This window comes from Pezoporus flaviventris, unplaced genomic scaffold, assembly GCF_033815535.1.
Source record: "Pezoporus flaviventris isolate CSIRO_AGI_PZ_B2104156 unplaced genomic scaffold, CSIRO_AGI_Pfla_v1 ptg000015l, whole genome shotgun sequence".
Lineage (NCBI taxonomy): Eukaryota > Metazoa > Chordata > Aves > Psittaciformes > Psittacidae > Pezoporus > Pezoporus flaviventris.
The window spans coordinates 10,153,358-10,176,390 of NW_026892563.1; the positions used below are offsets into that span (position 1 = coordinate 10,153,358).

Genomic DNA, 23,033 nt, shown 5'->3' on the forward strand with positions numbered 1-23,033 from the left:
GGAGAGGTGAAGGCTTGGTAGCATTTCCACAGCACTTCTCCACTTCTCTCCCTATTGTCAGCTCTGTGCCTGCTCTCCTGAGCGACCTGCCCCCAGTTTGAGACCTGTGTCTTCAGAGCAACCCCACAGAGGGAAGCACTGGCTTGGAAACCCCAGGCACAAGGGCAGAATCACAGGGTGGCCTAGAGGAACCCTCATGTTTCCCCAGCCATGAGAAGTGTGCTGTGAGGGTACACGTCCTGCATCCCTTTTCAAATACATTGGAAAGGTGCAAGATGTTTCCTAAAGTCATTTTCATACTTCCTTCCTGGATCTTACTACCCTTCAGCAGGGACATCTAACCAAGACCTATGGATCAGGGCTCAGCCTTGGCAGGCACAGAAGGAGCTCCACTTGGCCTGGCTGTTCCTTCATGCAGGCCGGTCATCCTGCTTCTCTCAGTTTCTTCTCTTTGGCTAGGCAATAAGACACCCCATGACTCTACATCCTTACCCTCACCTTTCCTTGCATTTCATATCCCATTTATTTCCATCCCTCTTCTCTGCCATTACCTCTCATTTGCCTATTGCCTGTGCACAACACTGCCCTGCTCTCAGCCTCCTCAACCCTCTTGTCTCCCCTGCCGGGTCCAAGCCATCCCCTCCTCCTCATGGCTGGCACCTCCCCAAAGTCTCCTCTCCTGTTTGGGCCCCTTTGTTCTTACAGTTGTCTGTCAGCTAGGCCTTTATGTGAAAGCAAATCAAAGGCAGTCCACTGTGAGAAAATGGAGAAGTGTCAAAATGACTGGGGATAAGAGAAAGCTGGGATTAGAAAACTCCATTTTTGTTTCCTCTTTCTTCTTCTGGTTTTGGCACAGGTAGCACCAGAGTAGTAAGCTGTGTAAATTCTTTTTTCTCATCCTAGGGAGGGCTAGTCCTTCTTTTATTGCAGAGAAAAACCTTCCAGCAGAACCAGGAGCAAACTATATATTTTGACTGTAAAATGCTGCATTAGAAGAGTTTATACAAATTTCTGTGTCGAGCTGAAGATTTCAACGAAATACTAGGGAGGAATTGCTGGAAAGCATAATTAATAATTATCCTATAACTATCACAATAATTAATGTGCAGTGTTTCGCTTCACCAGTTTTTTTCAAAATATTTGATTATTTCTGCCTTCACGGTGTGAATTTCAGGTGGTGAAAATGAGTTGCTTTGCACCAGTAGATCTCCTGAATATGCAATGAAGAAACCTGCAGCAGTCAGGAGCCCCAGCCAACATGGAAGATGAGACGGTGAGCTGGGAAACAAAGGTGAATGAGAAAGGCAATGGAAGCGAAGCATTTCGTGCAATAGCTAAAATACAAATCTCTGGAGACTTAAAGATATTGCATGAACATCAATTTTGCATGCCTATTGTCTGAGTGGTATTAGTGTGCGTAGGACTCGCAGCCCCCCTTCCTCTGAATGAGGGGAGCGTCATAGCAAATCAGGAAATAGCATAATTGAATCAGCTCCAGCACGTGACAGGGCTTAAAAACCGCTTGGACGGGGCACTGAAATGGCAACATACCCCAAGCACCTTGGCATCCAGCTTCCCCCACTGTCCCCAAATTAATTCTGAAAGGAAAGCAAGATTTAAGCCGCAGCAGGAGACAGTCTAGTCATGGATTTCAGATGAGTGGTCTCTTTCGACATCTGTGAGACTTTATGGCTCAGAAGCTGGATGAAACAGCTTTCTGGAAACTTCTCTAGAGAAAAGGCAGCTAAAAAAATGTGTGTCATGCTTATGCTGTTTACGGAGAGCTTGTTTTGTCCATGGGAATAAAATAAAATGCCAGTAGTTTACCACTGAGATAACATGTGAGAGTCAGAACATGCTGCCACAGGTCTGAAAGATACCGTTCCTACCACTCCCTCCCCTTTTGCCCCTACATAAAAGTTGGCAATTAGTTTTTACTGCACATACATGAAGGGAGATACATGTTTTGGCCTCTATGTGAGAGCAATAATTCTCTTAAATTGATGTGTCAGCAAACTAAAACTCAATATTTTTTTCACACAGTGTATTTTGCAGTCAGAGGACTTTCACTAATCGGAGTAAAGCAATTTGGCTCCCTGTCATTGCTCACTGAAAACATATGAGCTGGTTGGCACGTTTGGCCTCCTAGATTTATCAGTGTCTCCCATCTAGTGCATGGGAGGTTCAGGGCTGCAGCTCAGACAGGAGTGAATTTTTATGAATGCTTTTTCCCCTCCCTGAGAATTCCCAGAGCGAGATTTATTCCTTAGTTTCAGAAATATTTTATTTATTGTCCATATCCCATATCCTCTTTAGGTCAACTCAAAGTCATATTTTACATTTTTTCTCAAAGTCGTATTTTACATTTTTTATTTGTACTACTATGTCTTTATTACTTTGTTCCTTAAAATAAAACATGAAACAACCCAAAATTTGGGGGAAGTACTGTTCCCATATGTCTCCTTTCCTTTTTTCTTGTGAGAGCGCTGTGGTATGAACATACACAGCTGTCCATTCAGCAGGGCTGTATAAAATGGATTTGCTGCATCTTGCAGCAGGTTCATGAAAGGCCAGCTTTGGTGTCATGTCTTTGTCATGCTGCCTTTAAGGAAGTCCTCACCTCCCTCCCAGCTGAATTAGTACAGTTTACACTGGTGCTCTTGCCAAGGTAGATGGGATAGGCATGTTTTAACAGTCAGCCTTTACAGCTTGATTACACTAGAATATTTCCTTTTGCCTCACTGACTCTGTATCCTGTAGTCCCCCTCAGTCCCCCTCTGTCCCCCTGCAGCTCTGGGAATTCCTTTTTGCTAGCTCTTGAACTGTGTTTTTGCCTAGAGGAATGTTTCTCAGCCTTTGGATGATGTGAACCACAAAAATGCACTGGGATCCCACTGCAACCACCATATCACACAGATCCAGTTACAAAGAAAGGGCTGTTCTGCACCAGGTGCGGCAAACGATTGATATGCAAGTTATTTCAAAGCTGTGCCAAGGAGAATGCCTGTTTGGGGCAGGAGAACTCTTTGAATGTCCAGACAACTCTTCCAGTGCTTGCTCTTGACAGAAGGGCAGCCCAGTCAGGGGCAGCCTTCACTGGGGATAAGGAGCGTGGTTATATTCCCATCCTGGGCTTGTAAACATCCTGACACAGGGCTTGGACCACAGCTGTTAATACCACTGTGGTGACAATCCTGTGTCTGTGTATTGTTCCTCTCCTCTATGAATGACCTTAGTGTCAGATGGGACCTAAAACGCAGTACTTCAGTGAGAACCAGGAGGAGGTATTTTAATCATGGCTGAAAAAACTTTTCAGTGTATTCATTTGAGGAATTAGTTTCTTGCCAACTACTGTCCTAACGCCCCCTCTTCTCTTAGCTAGTCTCACCTGAAATTATAAGTACTTTTAAGGCTGGCTGCCTACCTGGCTTGGCAAGAGGCATATGGGCACTGCTGTCTTTCTGGTTATGGGCTTTAACTTGCCCACATGGTTGTGAGGATGTCAGCTGACTCCCATGCATGAGGCTTAACCATCCAGGCTAAGCCTTCAGCTAGGACATGCCAGTCTGGAAAGTGGCATCTGTAACAGCTTGGTCTTTTCCACAAAACAGACATGACTTCTGTGCTCAAGATAGAAGTGGTCTGTTCTGTGCCTCCATTTCAGCCTTTCCCTGGAGGTGACCTGCTGGTCTCAGCAGCTGGGGAGGACATGCTATCTTTGGCTTCTCATGCTTTTATTCTACCCTTGGCACGTCGTGGAAAGAATGCTAGGAAGATTGGTTAATAACCAGAGAAAAATGTCCCAAGCCTTTGGAAGTCCATTTATCCTTTTAATCACACTCTCTTTAATGAGCTGTATTTTTCTTACTTATCATTTCCTTTGTTCATGCCCATTAAGGTGTTATTCACAATTTTAGCTCAAACAATAGGTCTTAAATAAGAGGATAATATTAAGTGCATCAGCACAAGGAGGGGAAGCTGCTTTTAAAAACTGAAAGTACTGCTTGATTTCCACTTTCAAAGCATTTAATTTCACCTGGTCCACACATTTAATATTTTCCAATAAAATAACTAGATGGGGGCACATTAAAATGGTCTCAGTTGAGCTGTTTTAATAAAAGGAGAAAGTTTAAAGAGCTCTGCCATGGATGAAAAGCTATTTAAAACAGGCAGGTTGGATATTTCTGGCATGGATGCATGAGGTATCTGTCTCCACCTCTAATTAAAAGGCCTATATTGTTCAGTGCTACAACACTCCACATGACAGACATATTAAAGACCCAAGAGACCACCATGTTGTCCTGTGTTGCGTCTCCCTCTCATAGTCGTCCCAAACATGTATAGGTGACTGACCCTGCCTGCAGTTCCCCTGCAATTTGGAGATTCAATCTTTATTCCTCTTAGTCCTGCCAGACTGTCAGGGCAGTTGCAGCTTTTGAAAGTGAGTTATTCTGGGTAACATTGAGCTCCTGGAAAAATGACAGTCTTTGTGCACCACATGTGGAACAACAGAGGCCAGAATTGACAACAGCATTAATGATACCAAGAAAAGTTGCTTCATTCTGCATCCTTCCATATAAATATTTCCTATTGGCATTTCAGAGGGAATTACACCTAGGAAAAAGCAAATGGGTGCTTTTCCTGCAGTTGTTGGCATACCAGAACTAGCCGTGAGCTAGGTTTCTTGAATGGGGAGCAGGTATCACTAAGCAATTCACAGCCTGTGGGATTCTGCTGAAAATAAAGCCAAAAAGGCTATCCAGCAGGCTAACAGACTGAAAAGCCACATGAAATACTCATGCATCCTCCTTCTAGGAGGGGCAGCCATGAGGGGAGATCTTGAGGGGAGAGGAGGAGAAGCCATGAGGAAAGAGGAGGGGAAGCCATGAGGGAAGATCATCAAGGGAAAGGAGGGGTGGCCATGAAGGAAGGGAAAGAAGGGGCATCCATGAAGGGGGATCATGAGGGGACAGGAGGGGTGGCCATGAGGGAAGATTGTGAGTAGAAAGAAGGGGCTGTCATGAGGGAAGATTATGAGGGGAGAGGAGGGGCAGCCATGAAGGATGATCATGAGGGGAGAGGAGGGGCAGCCATGAAGGATGATCATGAGGGGAGAGGAGGGGCAGCCACGAAGGGAGATCATGAGGGAAGAGGAAGGGTGGCCATGAAGGGAGATCATGAGGGGAGAGTAGGGGCAGCCATGAGAGAAGATCATGAGGGGACAGAAGGGGCAGGCATGAGGGGAGATCATGATAGGAGAGGCGGGGCAGTGTTGTGGTTTAAGCCCAGCTGGTAACTCAGAACCATGCAGCCACTCGTTCACTTCCCCACCACTTCCTCCCCTGCTCTCAGAGGGATAGGGAGGAGAATCGAAAGAATATAACTCCCATGGGTTGAGATAAGAACAGTCCAGTAACTAAGGTATAACACAAACCACTGCTGCTGCCACCAGTAATAATCATGATAAGGGAAATAACAAGGGGAGAGAATATAACCACTCACCACCTGCCGACCTATAGCCAGCCCGACCAAGCAGTGATCTAGCCCTTCTGGGTAACTGCCCCCAGCTTATATACTGGGCATGACATGCTGTGGTATGGAATACTTCTTTGGTTAGTTTGGGTCAGGTGTCCTGTCTCTGCTTCCTCCCGGCTTCCCCTCCTCCCTGGCAGAGCATGAGACTCAGAAAGTCCTTGGTCAGAGTAAACATTACTGAGCAGCAACTAAAAACATCGGTGTTGTCAGCATTGTTCACAGGCTGAAAGTCAAAAACACAGCACTGCACCAGCTACCAAGAAGGAGAAAAATGACTGCTACTGCTGAACCCAGGACAGGCAGCCATGAGGGAAGATCATGAGGGGAGAGGAGGGGCAGCCATGAGGGGAGATCATGAGGGGACAGAAGGGGCAGCCATGAGGGAAGATCATGAGGGGAGAGGAGGGGCAGCCATGAGGGGAGATCACGAGGGGACAGAAGGGGCAGCCATGAGGGAAGATCATGAGGGGACAGGAGGGGCAGCCATGAGGGGAGATCATGAGGGGACAGAAGGGGCAGCCATGAGGGAAGATCATGAGGAGAGAGGAGGGGCAGCCATGAGGGAAGATCATGAAGGGAAAGGAGGGGCAGCCATGAAGGAAGATCTTGAAGAGAGAGGAAGGGTGGCCATGGTCATTGAAGGGCAGTTGTAGGGGGAGATCATGAAGGGAGGGGGGAGGCAGCCAGTGACTCTAAACCTGGCTGAAATTCTCTTAAGAATTTGGCAGCAAGCATGGTGTTCTCCAGGGGTTTCTCAATGAGGGAGAATTTTGGAATGGCCCCCAAGAGTTTCCCTTCTCCTATGTAAACATCCAACACAAAGCATGATGATGTTTGTATGTGATGAGACAACCATTATGTGACTGCTTAGAAACAGTATTAGTATTCTTATAAAATGCAGTTACTGTCTAGAAGGAATACTCTGATGGCAATAGCAGCATTAGAATTCTTCATACACAAAGGAACTAATTAGTTCTGTCATCAAATAAGAAGTGTGGGTAGTTAATTGTTTCAAACCCCATTTCACAGCTAGATGTAGGAGCAAGTAGGACTGTGTGCATAAAGTGATATTATGGAAAGGTCAAGTGACCTGTGTGAGGTTAGACAGCCTAGGGAGTAGCAGAGGCAAGGATTTAGACAGTCTTAGTTTCCAAGTTGATCTTCTGTTTATTAGATCATATTAGATCTTGAAGATTGTGTGGATATTGGTATGCTTTTATTGGCCATTTCAACTGCATGTTATTTCCCCATGGTTTTTAATCTTATCCTTTAAGGCCAATATTCGTTGACAAAATTTATAACAACATACAGCAGATTACATTTTAATGGAGGATTCCAAAGTAATGAGGTGTATTTTCCTCTGTTGTATCTAGACTCGTTGGTCCCAGTGCAATCTCACCTGGGATAAGGACACTGGAAACGTTAACTGACAAAGTGCTGTTGGGGTTTTAACCACACCATCAGGTAGCAGTGCCAGACACTTTTTTGTATGTGTTGGCACCTCTGAGAAGAGCTGCACTGATGCGTGAAACAGTGAGACAATATGTTTGAAAGAGATGCAGGAAGGAGAGGAGGGAAAGGCTGAATCACAGAATGGTTGAAGCAAGAAGGCACCTCTTCTTGCTTCAGATTAGAAGTTGTCTAGTCCCATTCCCCTTGGTCAAAGCAAGGTCACCTACAACAGGTTGCTCAGAGCATGTCTGATCAGGTTTGGAATATCTCCAGGGATAGAGACTCCACAAACTCTCTGGACAACCTGCTCCAGCGTTCAACCACGCTTACAGTGAAAAATGTTTTTTCCTTCTGTTTAAAAGGGGTTTCTCTCTTGTTACCCCATAACCCTTGCTTGCCATCCTGTTCTACCACTTCCTGACTTGATTTCCGGTAATCTCTCTCCCACGCCAGTCCTAGTATAATGTGCTCTTCACCAGGTTGGTGAGCCTGTTGACAAAGATGCTTTGTTCCACTTGATCAGGCGGATCCAATCTCTTCCTGCTCAGGAACTTGGTCTTGATTGGTACCCCTGATGTGCCAGGGGTAGCTGCCAGGGGAACCTTGCCCTATAGCATGGCACCACTGTGGCTGAGCAAGGAACACTGTCCCCAGCAGAGTTTCTGGCCTCCCTCTGCATGTCCTTCTGCAAAGTGCTGCACAGATTGGTGGGCGAACATCACCAGTCTGCTGAAATTGGGCTGCTGGTGGGACACAGCACAGTTTCATTGATTCTAATAAGGCTTGCTAGTGGGACTCAGCAGTGTCCAGTGGGAAATGGCAACTCCAATGGCAGAATGCTCCTCGTTTTTTCTTCACATGATATGAAATGAATAATCTCATGAACTTCAGCAGACAGCAACTGAGTTTGGGAGTCTTTCTTCTTGTGTCATCTAGCCTACTGAAGAGAAACTACTGCAAAACAACAAATGCCACTACCCATAGCTCTTGAATTTTCCAAGGCAGCCTTTCTTCCACTTGATGCATGGCTCATGCTGCTTAGTTTGAGATCTCATGAAATCATAGTTGCGGGTGGTATGATTGTTCCTTGAGATGCAACTTCAGCACTAGGGATGCTGCTATCCCCTTCTGTGCATGCTCTATATTCCTGGATGTGTTAGTTCTTTGCTCCATTTAGTGATATAAAAGGTAGGAATGCAAGTGCTTTGAACAAGTCACAGGGGCTTTGGAACAGAAAAAGGAATATATCTGAGAAACAGGAGAGTATCCGAAAAGAGAGGAATTGTCAGCATGAGAGACCTCAAGCTGAGTGACTGAGAGTTGACATTCCTTCTATTTATTTATAAAATTTGTAACTGTGGAAATTAGCCTTAGAAGCTGTAGACCCATTACTGTTAGTTTTATCGTTCTTCTAAGACATACCCTGAGGCATTCCTGGAGATTGAATCCTACTGTACTTTGCAATAAGCCCATAATTGATTATGCTATGGAGCTTTAATATGGGTTGAGAAATGGAATCCAAAGTAAATACATTCAAAATTTTGCTAGCAGGCCAAATTTAAATCCGGTTTTCTGAACCTACCAGGATTATTCCTTCTCAGCTAATGATTTAATTTGAACTAACCACCCTGAGAGGTGCAATATGTGGGTAAGTCCAGGCTATCTGCTTGCTGGGCTTCTCTAAAGAAGTTTATCCTGTCTACTTCACCTCTAAGTTTGTAAAGACAAAATTAAATTCTAACATTATTCATTATAAATCCTACCTGGTGCTTGCTCCAGTAATGTTTCAGATGCCTGCCACCAATGCCGCCATACACCGATTTGCTGATTTCTTTCATTTCTGAAAAACAAGTATGTTGCACCATATTCTCAGAAATGAGGGAGAACTGAATTAGGTGGTGGTGGTTTGTCTTTATATTTCTCAGCTTGAAATATGGCCCATGCAGTTTCCTAGTCTTTGTTATTTTTTTTGGCTGTTAACTAATTTGATGAAAATCTGTCCTTTCTAAAAGAAGCTTGTTCACTTTGCTCATTAATGAGGAATGAGAGAGATGTTGGTCTCTTCTCTCCCTTTCATTCGAAAGGTTCCTATTTCCTTTTCTCAGTTTCTAAGGACCCTATTATTTCCTTTGATATGCAGGTTGCTCCTGCTGTCTGTAGTTAATTCCAGGGCTTAAAGTGGGCTAACTTGTAGATCTGGTAGAAATTGAAGTTTCTTGAAGCACATCATTTGCTATCTAGGAGGCATCCTAAACAATGATGCTGCTACAAGCAAAAGAAATTTTGTTCACAAGTGACAGAATTAGCACTGTTTTCTGACCATTTTAAATCCTGGATTTCTTTCTGGACCTGAAATCTCTAAGGCCAAATTTGTTTGTGAGATTCAGTCTTCAGAGTTGGTTTGAGGTGGAGAGGTTGATTCACACTATATATTTATTTGAAAATACTTCTCATGAAACGTTGTTATTGCCTATGTGTGGTCTTAAGGGAAAAAATAATTAGTTTCATATTTCCCACTGGAAAAGAACTCTTTTTTTTTCTATTTCACACTTTCTCATCAATAGCTAAAAAATTGGTTATTTCCCCAGAACTACTACACCACTGGGTCTGCTCCATTAAGAAGTGATACACAGGGATTGTGTGTTTCTACAGACAATGTGCTAATTCTGGTAAAGTCTGCTTTCACATGTTCTTACCAAATGTGATTATACTGTATGTTTGGTTTTCTATGACCAGGTAAAAGGGACAAATGCAAACAAATGCAAAAGGCAAAAATCTGTCACATCAAATTGGAGAGAGCTGCAGTGCAAGAATAACTTTATTTCATGTTACCTTCACTGCAAAAGAAGCCAGGATATTTTTGGCACATAATATTTGCAGCTGCACATAGATCAAGATGAAGCAATAGACATATGTGGGAAGATGACATAGGTCATGAGAAGTACATAAACAAAAAACCCCTTAACGTAAGCTTCTTTAGCAGGCATAAAATATTGCATTTGAATGAAGCTTTGGATCAGCTAGAGAGTTGCATTGAAAGAAAAGCGAGTATTTGGTAAATTTTGGAAGAAGGACCTGTTCCTCCTACCACTGAACTCAGTCAAAGTCTGGAGATGCATACTTACTGTTATGCAATAAATTTAAGCTTTAACGTTACCTTTTCTCACTTTTTATTTGCTCTTTCATTGCTCCAGGGAGACTTTGCATGTAAACTAGCCAATTTTTTTCTCTGGCACCAGGAGGTACCTACCCCTGCGTACAGTAGCTCTCTGCAAAGCTTTGCCATACCAAAATACTTTGTCCATTTGAAGACACCACCTACAGCTGTTTGAAATAGGAGTAGATGATGTGATTATTAAAACCCGAGGGTTTCATGTCTATTGAGGATCTTGCTTCTGTTGCAACAGAGGGTTGACCGCAGAGATCCTAGAAGAAAAGGCTTGATGCTGTGAGCAAATGTAGATCAAAGTGTAGAATCATTGCCAACTGCTTTGCATGAAGGAAGAACTAGGATTTGGAGGGCAGAACCTAGCAAAAATGTTCCTGTGGCTTTTCTGGATGGAGAGACAAAACCTGCATGGAGATGAGGCACTGGTGATGTGCAACTGGGCTGAGCACCACTCAAGAAATGGAGCTGGCATTCCCTAGGATAGTTTCTCTTGGTTTCTTTCTCACAAACCTATTTTGACTTTAGAAAAAGTCTAGATACTTTTCCCTGCAGTGATTATGCTGTTTGATAGTATTGATGCCTATTACAAAAGTGGACAACCTTCCCCCATTGTCCTTCCAGCATGAGAGGAAAAAGAAATGGCTCCAGGAGTTACTTGGAATCTTGCTTGTGCAGGGCCATGATTCCCTCCATTGTAACAACTCATACAGGCGCAAGAAACTATTGAGAGGCTGACTGATGGTACTGCTCTTCCTTGTGGGAAGCACTAACTCTCATACCTCAGGAATTACAAAAACACACACACACAGAGGGTTATCTATGTGCAAGTATGAATGTCTGTATTTAAAATGCACAAAGCTGGAGGGACAGTGAGTAGCCTCTTCTCCTAGGTATGATTTTATGTGCACCTCCAGGGAAGTTAAACCACAACATTTAGCACCAAAAAGGATATTTCTTGATTTTGAAAGAGAGGATTTACCGCTAAGAATTTTGGTTCTCATTCGCATTTGTAACCTGGCATAGTTCCCCCTGCCTTTATTTGTTTTAAGTGAGACAACACCACAGATGAAAAAATACATATTAGAGTGGTATCTTTCCCCCCAGCTCTATATACCTCATTGTAATTCATGAGTGCATTTATGAGGTCTTTATTAAGACAGGCCAGATTTATTTTTCATTTGTGCTAAATTGTTTATGTCCTTTTAAAAGTGCACTGTATCCTCAGCAGTGGGCTTTTGGTTATCTGCCTGACAATGATGAAGTGTTATGTTTTAACAAGTGCGTTAAGATCTTGTCCTGGTGCATATTCTGTGCTATTTGTGAGATGATAGTGATAAGGGGAGACAGATATAGAATGGACCAGGTGTGCATACATCTTAATTTTTTGGTAAATTGCTCAAACCAGTCTGAGTTGGTGGTGACCAGTTGGCTTATTCAATAAACCAGAATTCCTAAAGGAATTTCCTTCTGTTTAGAATATTAAATCAGGGTCATTTTTGCAAAAGAACCCATCACCAATCTGAAGATCTGCTTGCTTATTCTGGTGACCAGATAACAGCTGGTTAATCCAGTGAGAGGACTACTACCAGTCCTATTTCTAGTGAACCTATTCTTTTACTAGTAAGTAGATTCTAATTAGCATGCAGAGTCTGGAGTGAATTTGTTCATTTTAAACATGCTGGTCAGGTTCCTGGGCCTGTGTATTCTGGCTAGCCTCTGGCTAGCCTGGGAATAAAATAAGTGCCTTGCCTGCGTGCTGCAGCTTTTCCAAAGGAGTATGCACGAGTAATTAACAAAAGCCTCTGTCTGCCCATACTAGTAGGATCTGTGTGGTTCCAAGCCTCTCATGTCTGATGAAAAATCACTCACCACAGAGGCCAGCAGCCTCAGCAAAGGGGGCAGAGCGTGGCCAGGACTGGAGGCTGGGGCATGCGCTCCTGAGCAGGAAGGGGCAGTTGCAGCATAACTGAGCCCAAAGCTTCAAGTTCAAGCCAGCCACAGCAGTGGGGTCCTTAGGAACGGGCAAGGCTGTACCCGAGCTCTCAAGTCATGAGGCATCATGCAACTCAGGTAGGAAAAACAAAACCGTTGTGTGCTAGTGTTGCAGTATCAGCCCTACAGATGCAGCTCATGAATATTTCCTCCTTTGGGAGGAAGAGGAAAACTTCTGTGTACCCTAGGAAAACTCCCTGTCTCTCTCAAGAAAATGAGCCTCTTAACTCAGTGAGGAAGAGTCTATGGACTATAGCCCTATAGCCAAGTTTGAAGTTCTCAACTGGTGTGGATGTATAAGATCTGATTTAAAACAAAAGAATAGGTGCTCTTAATGTTTTTCTGATATATTTTTTTTCCCTCTCAAACCTTCCAAGAAACAAGGCTATTGTGAATCTTTTCTCCGTGTTAATGAAAACAGCCTCAGGATCTTTTCGCACCCAGTTCCACACTTTGCCTTGTCATCGTATTAGAGAACGGCACAGCATAGAGGAGAAGTAGAAGAAATCTCGCTGTGTGAAGAACACGACAGGAGAGTGACACAGGTTAGATGCCTATCAAATCAACTCATTGGCATAGAGGGGGAAGGGAGGCACATGGCCATTTATTTGGGGAAAGAACAGACGTGATTTCCCAGTCTGATAGATTGTTTTGTTTCAGCATACATTTCATGGCTTCAGGAAAATTGGTTTTGATTTACAGTAGAGAAAGGATGAGAAGAGTGGAGGATATTGTGTTTAACCCTCATCTGACTAGCAAGTACAGCCATTGATCAGATACTCATATTGGCACTAGAATTTGCTTTTTCCTTTTCTACATGTGATTTCTGGAAATGATCCAAAAGAAGCTGTCTGGACAGCTGTAAAGACAGTGTCATGCATACCCAGATGAAGTTTCTCTGGGCCCATGTCACACAGAGACTGTGCTCTTCATGATGCTGCAGGTGGAGAAAGTCAGGACTATCCTGCCTTCTCAGATTTTGTGTCCAAACTAAGGACAGCAGCAAAACAGCAGCAAAAGAGGGATCTCTTCCAAGACCCTGGCCAGAGCTCCAGCTTTTTATAGCTGTCAGCCTAGTGGGGAGTTAATGCCAGCTTGTAATTACTTAGGCTATCATATTTATGGCAAAGTGACATATGAAGAAATACTTGACACCTCTTAGCTTGTCAGTAAGATATCTGAAATCCTTAAGAGCTCCATTAGCTGAGCTGTAGAGTCATCATCCTCCTGATTACCTATGGAGAGCTGGGACAGGTTGCTGACACATTAAAGAGGACACCTTGTGTCTTGCCACATTGGAGTTTGGAAATTCTGCACTTAAGCTGCCTTTGCAAAATCTCATGGGGTCAGAGCATAATTGAATAATTTGGTTCCAGGGCAAATTTGAAAATTAAACAAGGACTTGAGGGAGGGGCCCCTATGGAAACCATGTCAAGGAACAAACAGCATCAGAGGATTTCAGTGATGTTTGTATAATGAGGATAATGTTTGCTTGATCCTTGCAGGCTTTAACTGGCTGTCATCCTTCTACAGAAAAGCAACGGAAACTCCTTGAAAGAAACCAAAACCAAATTGAAAGAAACCAAAACCAAATTGAAAGAAACCAAAACAGAGGTGTGAAAAGTTACCTAGAATTTGAAACTCAAGTTGTCTGGCACAGTTTTGATAACATACATTATGACACATGGAAGATTTTTGTTATGGAATCATAGAATGGTTTGGGTTGGAAGGTACCTTAAGATCATCTAGTTCCAACCCTCCTGCCATGGGCAGGAACACCTTTCACCAGACCAGGTTGCTCAAAGCCCCATCCAACTCAGCCTAGAATACTGCCAGGGATGGAGCAGCCACAACTTCTCTGGGGAACCTGTGCCAGAGCCTCACCACCCTCATAGTAAAGAATTTCTTTGAATATCTGATCTAAATCTCACCTATTTCAGTTTAAAGCCATTACCCCCTGTCCTATCAGCACTATATTGGAGCAGTATAATTTGTAGAAAATAATTTCCATTGCCGACACCTTGTTTGCCTGTTGAGAACTCAATGTTGGAACTGAAGTATGTTAGAAATGAGGAAAAGTGGTGTATTTCTATTCTAAGATGTATAATTTTTTTTTAACTCAAGCCACTAGCAAAGCTTTGGGGTGATTCAATTAAAGGAATTAATGACAGTTTCTTTCTGGATGCAATTCCTTTAATTTAGAGGGACTGCCCAAAGACCTTGATCTCAAGGGAAGCACACAACAGTCAGTAGCCCTCTTTGTCAAACTTCCAAGCCCTTTTCGGACTCTAAACATCCATTCTCACAGATATTTCTCTGGGTCCTGCCACCAGAAATTCCGTATCCCCTTCTGAGGTTTCTTTCTGCTTTTTTTTTATTTTCCCTGCATTTGCATCTTTTTCTTTCTCTTGTGCATTTGTGTACATACAGATACAAAGCCTTCTCTTAAAACTATATTTAGGGAACCTCATCCTTCCATGCAATTTAGATTCCTTAGAAGCTTCAGACATTTTCATCTAGACCTTGAGATGAACCCATGTTTTGGCTGAAGGGTGCTATTTCCTCAGCAAGCTAATTTAATAAAAGTGCTTATGGCCTCTTACACCTTAAATGAAGGGAAGATGTTTCACCCAAGTAAGTTTAACCCAGTCAGAATGCCATCACAACTTTAAATATGTTTTCTGATGCTTAAACTATACGGTTGAATATGGAGATTTTATTCCTTGGAAGTACAGCGTCTGGAACAGAGAGGGAGACCTTGATCTCATTTCAGGTACACAGGTGCTGTTTGTACCCCTGAAACATAAGGAGTAGTGGTAATACAGTATAAAACGTTTTTCCAAGCACAGCCTAGAGCTCACAGCCCTTGTAAAGCAGAAAGCATTTGTGTCTGTGCTTCATGGCTGTCCTCCATGAGCCTGAATACAGAAGGCAGATGGAAAACATGTCAAAAACTCCCGAGAAAATCTTACATGAAGAATAGCAACATGTTAAAGATGCAGTGTGAGAAGCTTCATAGCTGCAGCCCTCACTTTCACTCAGGCAGCCCTGAGGGATGACCCACACCCCAAAATTTATCTGCAACTTCTCCTAGTCCTCTTTGAGTAGATCACTAGCAACACTGTTCTGCCTTTGCATGGCCATGCGTCACTGAGCTACCATGAGCTTTTTCCAGGATTAACTCTGCTCTGCTCCTCAGTTGGTTTCAACGGGTTTAGCAGGCCTTTTTTTAGCCAGCGTGGAGAAGCTAATGCTCTTAGTCCTCAAGCTTTTTAAAAAGTGCTCGAAGCCAGATCATCCCCTCCCAGTTTTGCCACAGAGGGGATGTAGCTAGCAAAAAGCTCTCAAAGATAGTTCGAAATCTCTTGGAGGAATGAAGCTTAAGAGACCTCAGCCTTCAACCTCCTTGTCCTTTCAAGACTGCATTGCACAGCAAAGCCTGTGCAGTGTTTGTGAAGAGCTCTGTCAAATCCTAGAGGACTGCACAGGAAAGTCTCATTCCCAGGAAAACTGTAGGGAAATAACTAAGGACAGAAAACTTACAATTCACAGTGAGACAAATTCCTAATGATAACTGTCTAAAATTTAAGCCTGACCTGTAGAGTTAATCTTCACGATCCCAGAGGGAAGGGGGTTGAGGGTGAAGCCTAAGAGTCTATGCACAAAGCCCCCAGCAGCTTCATCTAGTCAGTGTTGGGCTTCCTAGACCAATAGGGAACATTAGTAATGCTGGACATGTCTAGTTTTTAGCTCTGCAAGGAAATATCTCCTTCCTTCCTTCCCTTCCTCACAACCTTTCTGACCAGAAAATTATTCAGGCACCACCAGGAGCCCTCTGAAATTTAACAGGAGTTTCTTCAGCCTCAGATCCCTGCCTGCGATACAGCCTGGCAGAGTAACCTCTGCAGACCTCCTGCACCACTTGTGAAGAGCTGCACCACTGACCAGATACCCTTCTCTGTGTCTTTTGTGGTTGGTGTTATTACTGACTGCGTGTCAGAACAACAGTGCTCCTGCTTCAAGCAGAGCCTTCCACTCACACCAAGGCTGGGCAAACTAAAATCAGAGTAACTTCAGTCTTCCAAATATCAGTATGTTGTGGTTTGGACTGTAGCAACAATCATTTGGGTCCAGACCCCAGTATATCAAAACACCAAAGATCAGGGAATGGGAGAAAGGTTTAAAATCCTTCCAAATTTCCATAAAGAAGACAAGGCAAAACACAAAGCAAGCCTCCAAAACACAGTAAACTTCTTTGGAGATTTTTGTTGTTGCTGTTATTTTTCCATACAGAGCCTGTCTGTGCTTATCCTTGCTTACTATTTCTACAAGACATTTAGGTAGACCTTCCCAGGAGCAGAGCGTAAGTCAGCCTTAACCTTCTCACAAAGCTCTCAGCTTCTTGGCAGCTTGTGTGAATGACATGCATGGGTTGTGACTGCATGAGTCAGTCGTTCATGCTAGGGTCTGTGCAGAGGACAAGCCTCCATCTGTGAAAGCTGGGCAGCAATATTTTAATGTAGGAAGGTGATGGAGAGCATTTGGCATTTTTTTCTTGAAGACAGGGGTGAGAGAGGAGAAGCCTTCTGGCTTTCTGGGGGTGCCTTGGTGGTGAGTGCCTGAGAGCCACATTACTGTTGTGCTGTGTCTGAGAAGCCATGCACCATGTCCATTTGTCGGGTTCTCAAAAGTGGGGTTGTGCCCTTCTGGATTGACAGCAGAGTGGGACAGAGAGAAGGCCTCCTGGGTCCTGTTCTGGTGCTTTATTTGTGGTTAAGGTGGATTTCTTGATTGAATAGCTTCAGTGAGACTGTTACTAAACACATTTTACTTCTTAAAGAGTTGAAAGAAAGCTGGCAGGATGCCTTTTGCCAGGCACAGTACAAGGATCCTCAAATGTTTCCCTGAAAAGCTTAGAAGATAAATGAGCTTCATATAAGTCCAGGGGGATTTTTTGGTTTTGTATCTCTTTTGAATGTGTTCCCAGGCTTCTGGACAGTAACAAGTAGCGTGTGTCCTCTCACAGGAAAGAGTCAAAGCACCTTCAGAGGTGGAGGGGGGGGAAGATCTTGTTTCCTAAGTCATACACCTCCTGCTCACCAGGAGCAGTACTGAACTGAGTGATTTGAAAACTTCTGCAAGATGGACAGGAAACCAGAACTGGCTGTGGCCCGTCACTGGTAGAAACAATTTTCTGACGGCAGCTTGGCTTCTAAGTAATTTCAATTGGCACAGAGGTTTGGAGGAAGGCTCGGGTACATGGATGATTCATCTCACACCCTCTCTGCCCATTTTCAGGCAAAAAAAAAAAATGTTTAGTTTAAGAACAGACTAATGGCTGGTTATATAACCTTGTTATGTACATGAGAGAGCTATGCAAAATGGCTTTTCATTCTGGTTTTCCACTGACTCAGAGATTTTGTGTTTGTTAAATCAGGCTATAACGTAGCAGTGATGGAAGAACTAGTGTAAACTAATTGAGTTTGGACTGCTTGAGCACCTGGACTCCCTCTTTCTCTGCTGCAGCCTGGTCACACCAAGTACACCCTGTTGTCCCATTCTAGGGGAATTAGGATTGTGTCTTCATGAGGCTGAGCTACTGTCAGGTGGAGGGCTGAAATCATGTGAATAGTTCAACGTGTGTACAGCACCTGATTGGTCTGCAAAATGATCAGGAAAGAACTCTCCAGATGAGATTTTAGCTAGCATTTGCTGTTCATTATTTCTTTTGTACCTGACCTTGAGATATTTAAAAAATATTTTCCTATTTAATCATTTCTGTTGTCTGATTTTGGTGAGGGTTTTCTTTTCTTTTCTTTTTTTTTTTTTTGTCTCTTGACATCCAAGTGTAGGTTTTTTTTTCCATCATCCCAACAGGAGGAACAATGAGTCCCATGAGCTGAATGAAAACCTTGCCAAGAAACCCAGAGAGCTCAGAGAATTCAGTTGGTCCTATTGAAGTCTGGATATTTGTCTTAGAACTGTAGAAGGGTTGCTGGAAGATTTGTAATTTCAGAATGATTTGAGGTTGCAACTTGGCAGAAGGGATCAAGTCTGAGTGCAGAGCAGCTTTCAATCTGGAAATCCATTGGCAGAACTGTGGGTGTCTGAGTACAGGGGATGCTGGAGAAAAGCCAATGTGATCTTCTGCATGTGAAACTGCCCTAGGCCTTTCTGCTCCAGGGCAGTGTCTCATGGATAACAGCGTCATTCATTTATCTTTTATTTGTGAGCTTCTGAGTACTTTTTTTTTTAAAACATACACACACAGCAACACACACACAAACATAGAAGTATATAATGTTCTTGACATACATCCAAAAGAAAACATCCATGTGTCTTGTTAACTGATAAAAGACCAAATAGCCTCCTTGGAAAACACACTGTCCTATCCCTGGTTCTAAGTAACTGCTTAGTAGCAAGGGAATTGACCCATCAGTCTCACACCTGCAGAGCATGCTTTCCCTACAGCCCACCCACAGCCTGCTCTATCACAGCTGGGTTATCCACCTTGCCAAGATTTGCTTCTGGAACTCGGTGTGGCAAGGCCAGCATTCAAATGAGTAGGGGAGAGTAGTCAGAAACAGAGGTTTTACTCACTTGCATGTAGGGTTATTGGCAAAAGTATTGAACTTAGCCTGAGGGGTGTCAGTGCCCCAAGTACTGCCTGCAGAAGGTGACCTGGTGTAGCTAATACCATCAGTCATGACAACTCCCAAGTCTATATTGGGCCATTTAGCACTTTGAAGTGGTTTTGCTATACATATTAGAAGTTGGAAGCCCCTCAGTGCCAAAGTTGGTGGTTCTTTCCTATTATTAGTACCTTAGAAAATTTCCCAAGCTGCTTCCCCTTCAAAATGTGAACACCCTTCCTTGCATGGATGGTCCATGAATGATCCACAGCAGCACAGGGGTCTATAGGAGATATGGCTGGAGAGAAAAAACTTGAGATGAATTTGTATGGGGTATGGGCCCATGTCCATGGGAGGAAGGCAGGCTGGAGACCACTGTGTCCCCTTTGAGACACTGCAGGTCACCATGATGCCCCAAACGGTATGGAAGGTGATGGCTGTGACACCAGCATCCCTCAGGCTTGCTGGAAGTCAGTTAAGTAGCATGGCTGGCAACGTCTCACCAGTGGCAGCAATGCGCCCAGCGTTTGCTTACACAAGAACTAATGGGAACATGTAGGTGGAGGAGAAGTAGTCTCTCTTGACTTTCTCCATGGGCTCCCAGACTCTTGATGGAAAACAAGCCTTTGACATGAAAATAGATGGCTTCTCATGCTGTTTTAGCCTATGGAACCATGCAGCTGGATGGCTGTCCTAAGAGAAATAGCTGGTTTTAGCACAAAGCAATCTACATCTGGTTTTCCTCTCATTTTCATTTAAATTTTGAGACTGGAATTGAACCAATTGTATGCATGAAAACTAATGTGTTCATCATGATTGTTTCAACTTTTTTGTCCCCCATTTATTATTAATTTCAGGACACTGTTTCATGTTCTTATACGGCAAAAAAATAAATTCACAGTTGAAGTAAATCTGTCAGGGTTTAAATAAAATTAATTGCCTGTTAGAAAGTGACAGAGGCCAAGGAATTCTGCTCCACATTCTATCCCTCTCTCAGCTGTTTCAGCCTCAAATGGCATGGTGCTTAAGGTCTTCCCTGGCAAAGTGCTTCTGGTAAAGGTCTACTGTGAAAGGGCTTCCCTTCCCCAGTAACATTTTCACTATCTCCATGTAACTAAGGCTAAAAAAACGTTCCATAACTTTATTAAAACGCTTTTCTTTCTTAGTTTTGCATTGTCAGTGGTTTCTGAGCTGGGTTTCCTTGTTACCCCTCATAAATTTAAAAATTAATGTGGCTTACATGGGATTCACTTATCCATGCAATCCATAAGAAAGAATTACTTTGAAAACGACTTTTGGTGTAACTTCATCATAGAAATGACAAGGACAAAGTTTAGTTCAGCTTTCCATTCTGTCTAACCTCCTGAATTTTTAAGAAGGAAGTAAAAAGTAACCTAGCAGTAAAAGATCTGTTTATTTTTTGCTCTCCTCCTGCTTTCTGCAATATTTGCATATATAGTGGCATGCTTGTTATATATCTTCATCTAAAAAGCACTGTGAATTTGGTATGCAGGGTATTTTTCACTGATGTACAGTGGCTACAAGTCCAGGCAGGTGCGTTTATTTTGCTCTCCTGCACCAAGGTAAATCTGGAGGTCTTCATTTCCCTGAAGAACCTCTAGATTTAGATGAGCATAGCTGAATATTGAATCTGCCCCACTGTCTCCTCAGCGCAAAGACTCTGAAATGGATTTGTGAGTCTCAAATAAGTCCCTGAGGCATCCTAGTCCACACTGTAAAACCACCGTATGTAAATTGTCACCGTTAAATAAGTTGCTCAGGCGGGAGGGAGAACAAGATGGGAATTGAAAGTTACTCGGTGCTTACACTGGGGTTCAGACAGGGCTGCCTTTCCAGTTCAGAGGTCACTGAGGTGGACGGGTAGAGATTGTATGGCTGCCATATGGGCTGCACGGGGCAGATGGGGAGGTCCTCTCCATTACTGCCACATTCTGCAGAAGAACAGAAACAAAAACTGAAATGTAAACCCTAAGCCCCTTTCCATTTAGCCATAGGAACGGGGTGGAAGAGGAGAGCAGGTTCTCCGTTCAGAGTATTTCTGTGATAATTCATTAGCTGATGTGTCCCATTTTTCATCTCTTTAGGGAAGTCTGCTGAGAATTTATTGCTGAGCCATTAATGAATTTTTTAACTGCCAGGGAGCAATGTAAATAAGTGGGATCCTGGATTGTCACACAGCCATTATCAGGTCAAAATGCATGCAGAGGAACTGTTGCTTCAAGTCTGGGATGAATACAGGGATGTTGTCCGGGAAACTGGGGACCAGGTTAGGAAAGCTAAGGCCCAGTTAGAATTAAACTTGGCTAGGGATTTTAAAGATAACAGGAAGTGATTCTATAGGTACATTGCAAATAGAAGACAGACTAGGGACCACATGGGCCCCCTCCGGAAGCTATCAGGAGAACTGGCTACCCTGGACTTGGAGAAGGCTGAGGTTCTGAATGACTTCTTTGCCTCAGTCTTCACTGGCAAAGGCTCTGACCACACTACCCAAGTCTTGGAAGGCAGACGCAGGGACTGTGAGAATGAAGACCTTGGGCCCACTGTAGGAGAGGATCTGGTTCAAGACCATCTTAAGAACCTGAACCTGCACAAGTCCATGGGACCTGATGAGATCCATCCGCGGGTCCTGAAGGAGCTGGCAAATGAAGTTGCTAAGCCACTGGCCATCATATTTGAAAAATCATGGCAGTCAGGTGAAGTTCCCAACGACTGGAAAAAGGGAAATATAACCCCCATTTTCAAGAAGGGGAAAATGGATGACCAAGGGAATTACGGACCAGTCAATCTCACCTCTGTGCCTGGCAAAATCTTGGAGCAGATTCTCCTGGAAGGCATGCTAAGGCACATGAAAAACAACAAGGTGCTTGGTGACAGCCAGCATGGCTTCACTAAGGGGAAATCCTGCCTGACCAATTTGGTGGCCTTGTATGATGGGGCTACGGAACTGATGGACAGGGGTAGAGCAGTTGACGTCATCTACCTGGACTTGTGTAAAGCATTCGACACTGTCCTACACGACATCCTTGTCTCTAAATTGGAGCGACATCAATTTGATGGATGGACCACTTGGTGGATAAAGAACTGGCTGGATGGCCGCACACAAAGAGTTGTGGTCAATGGCTCAATGTCCGGCTGGAGATCAGTAATGAGTGGTGTCCCTCAGGGATCGGTGTTGGGACCGGTCTTGTTCAACATCTTTGTCGCTGACATGGACAGTGGGATTGAGTGTGCCCTCAGCAAGTTTGCCAATGACACCAAGCTGTGTGGTTCAGTTGATACGCTGGAGGGAAGGAATGCCATCCAGAGGGACCTTGACACGCTTGTGACGGGGGCTGATGCCAACCTCATGAAGTTTAACCATGCCAAGTGCAAGGTCCTACACCTGGGTGGGAGCAATCCCAGGCACAGCTACAGGTTGGGCAGAGAAGAGATTCAGAGCAGCCCTAGGGAGAAGGACTTGGGGGTGTTGGTTGATGAGAAAATGAACATGAGCCGGCTTCAGTGTGCGCTTGCAGCCCAGAAAGCCAACCATATCCTGGGCTGCATCAAGAGGAGCGTAACCAGCAGGTGGAAGGAGGAGATCCTGCCCCTCTACTCTGCTCTTGTGAGACCTCACCTGGAGTATTGTGTGCAGTTCTGGTGTCCTCAACATAAAAAGGACATGGAACTGTTGGAACAAGTCCAGAGGAGGGCCACAAGGATGATCAGGGGGCTGGAGCACCTCCTGTATGAAGACAGGCTGAGAAAGTTGGGGCTGTTCAGCCTGGAGAAGAGAAGGCTGCATGGAGACCTCCTAGCAGCCTTCCAGTATCTGAAGGGGGCCTATAGGGATGCTGGGGAGGGACTCTTCATTAGGGACTGTAGTGACAGAACAAGGGGTAACGGGTTCAAACTTAAATGGGGGATGGTTAGATTGGATATAAGGAAGAAGTTCTTTACTGTGAGGGTGGTGAGGCACTTGAATGGGTTGCCCAGGGAAGCTGTGAATGCTCCATCCCTGGCAGTGTTCAGTGTTAGGCTGGACAGAGCCTTGGGTGACATGGTTTAGTGGGCTGTGTCCCTGCCCATGGCAGAAAGGTTGGAACTAGATGATCTTAAGGTCTTTTCCAACCCTGCCTATTCTATGACTCTATGATTCTAAGTGGAGGGGTAAGTCTTCACATAGAACCATGCAAGGCCCTCACAGAAATGCTGTTGTCTGAACCCTCTACCCACTGAGTGTGAAGCAG

General features: G+C 44.0%; 1 long non-coding RNA gene across 1 annotated transcript; it reads left to right on the forward strand.

The window, feature by feature from the left end:
• On the forward strand, nt 1-2,306 carry LOC133269815 (uncharacterized). The gene is made up of 3 exons (XR_009743560.1): nt 1-230; nt 329-422; nt 1,175-2,306. It is a non-coding gene; the product is annotated as an uncharacterized LOC133269815 (long non-coding RNA).
• The last annotated feature ends 20,727 nt before the right edge of the window (nt 2,307-23,033 follow it).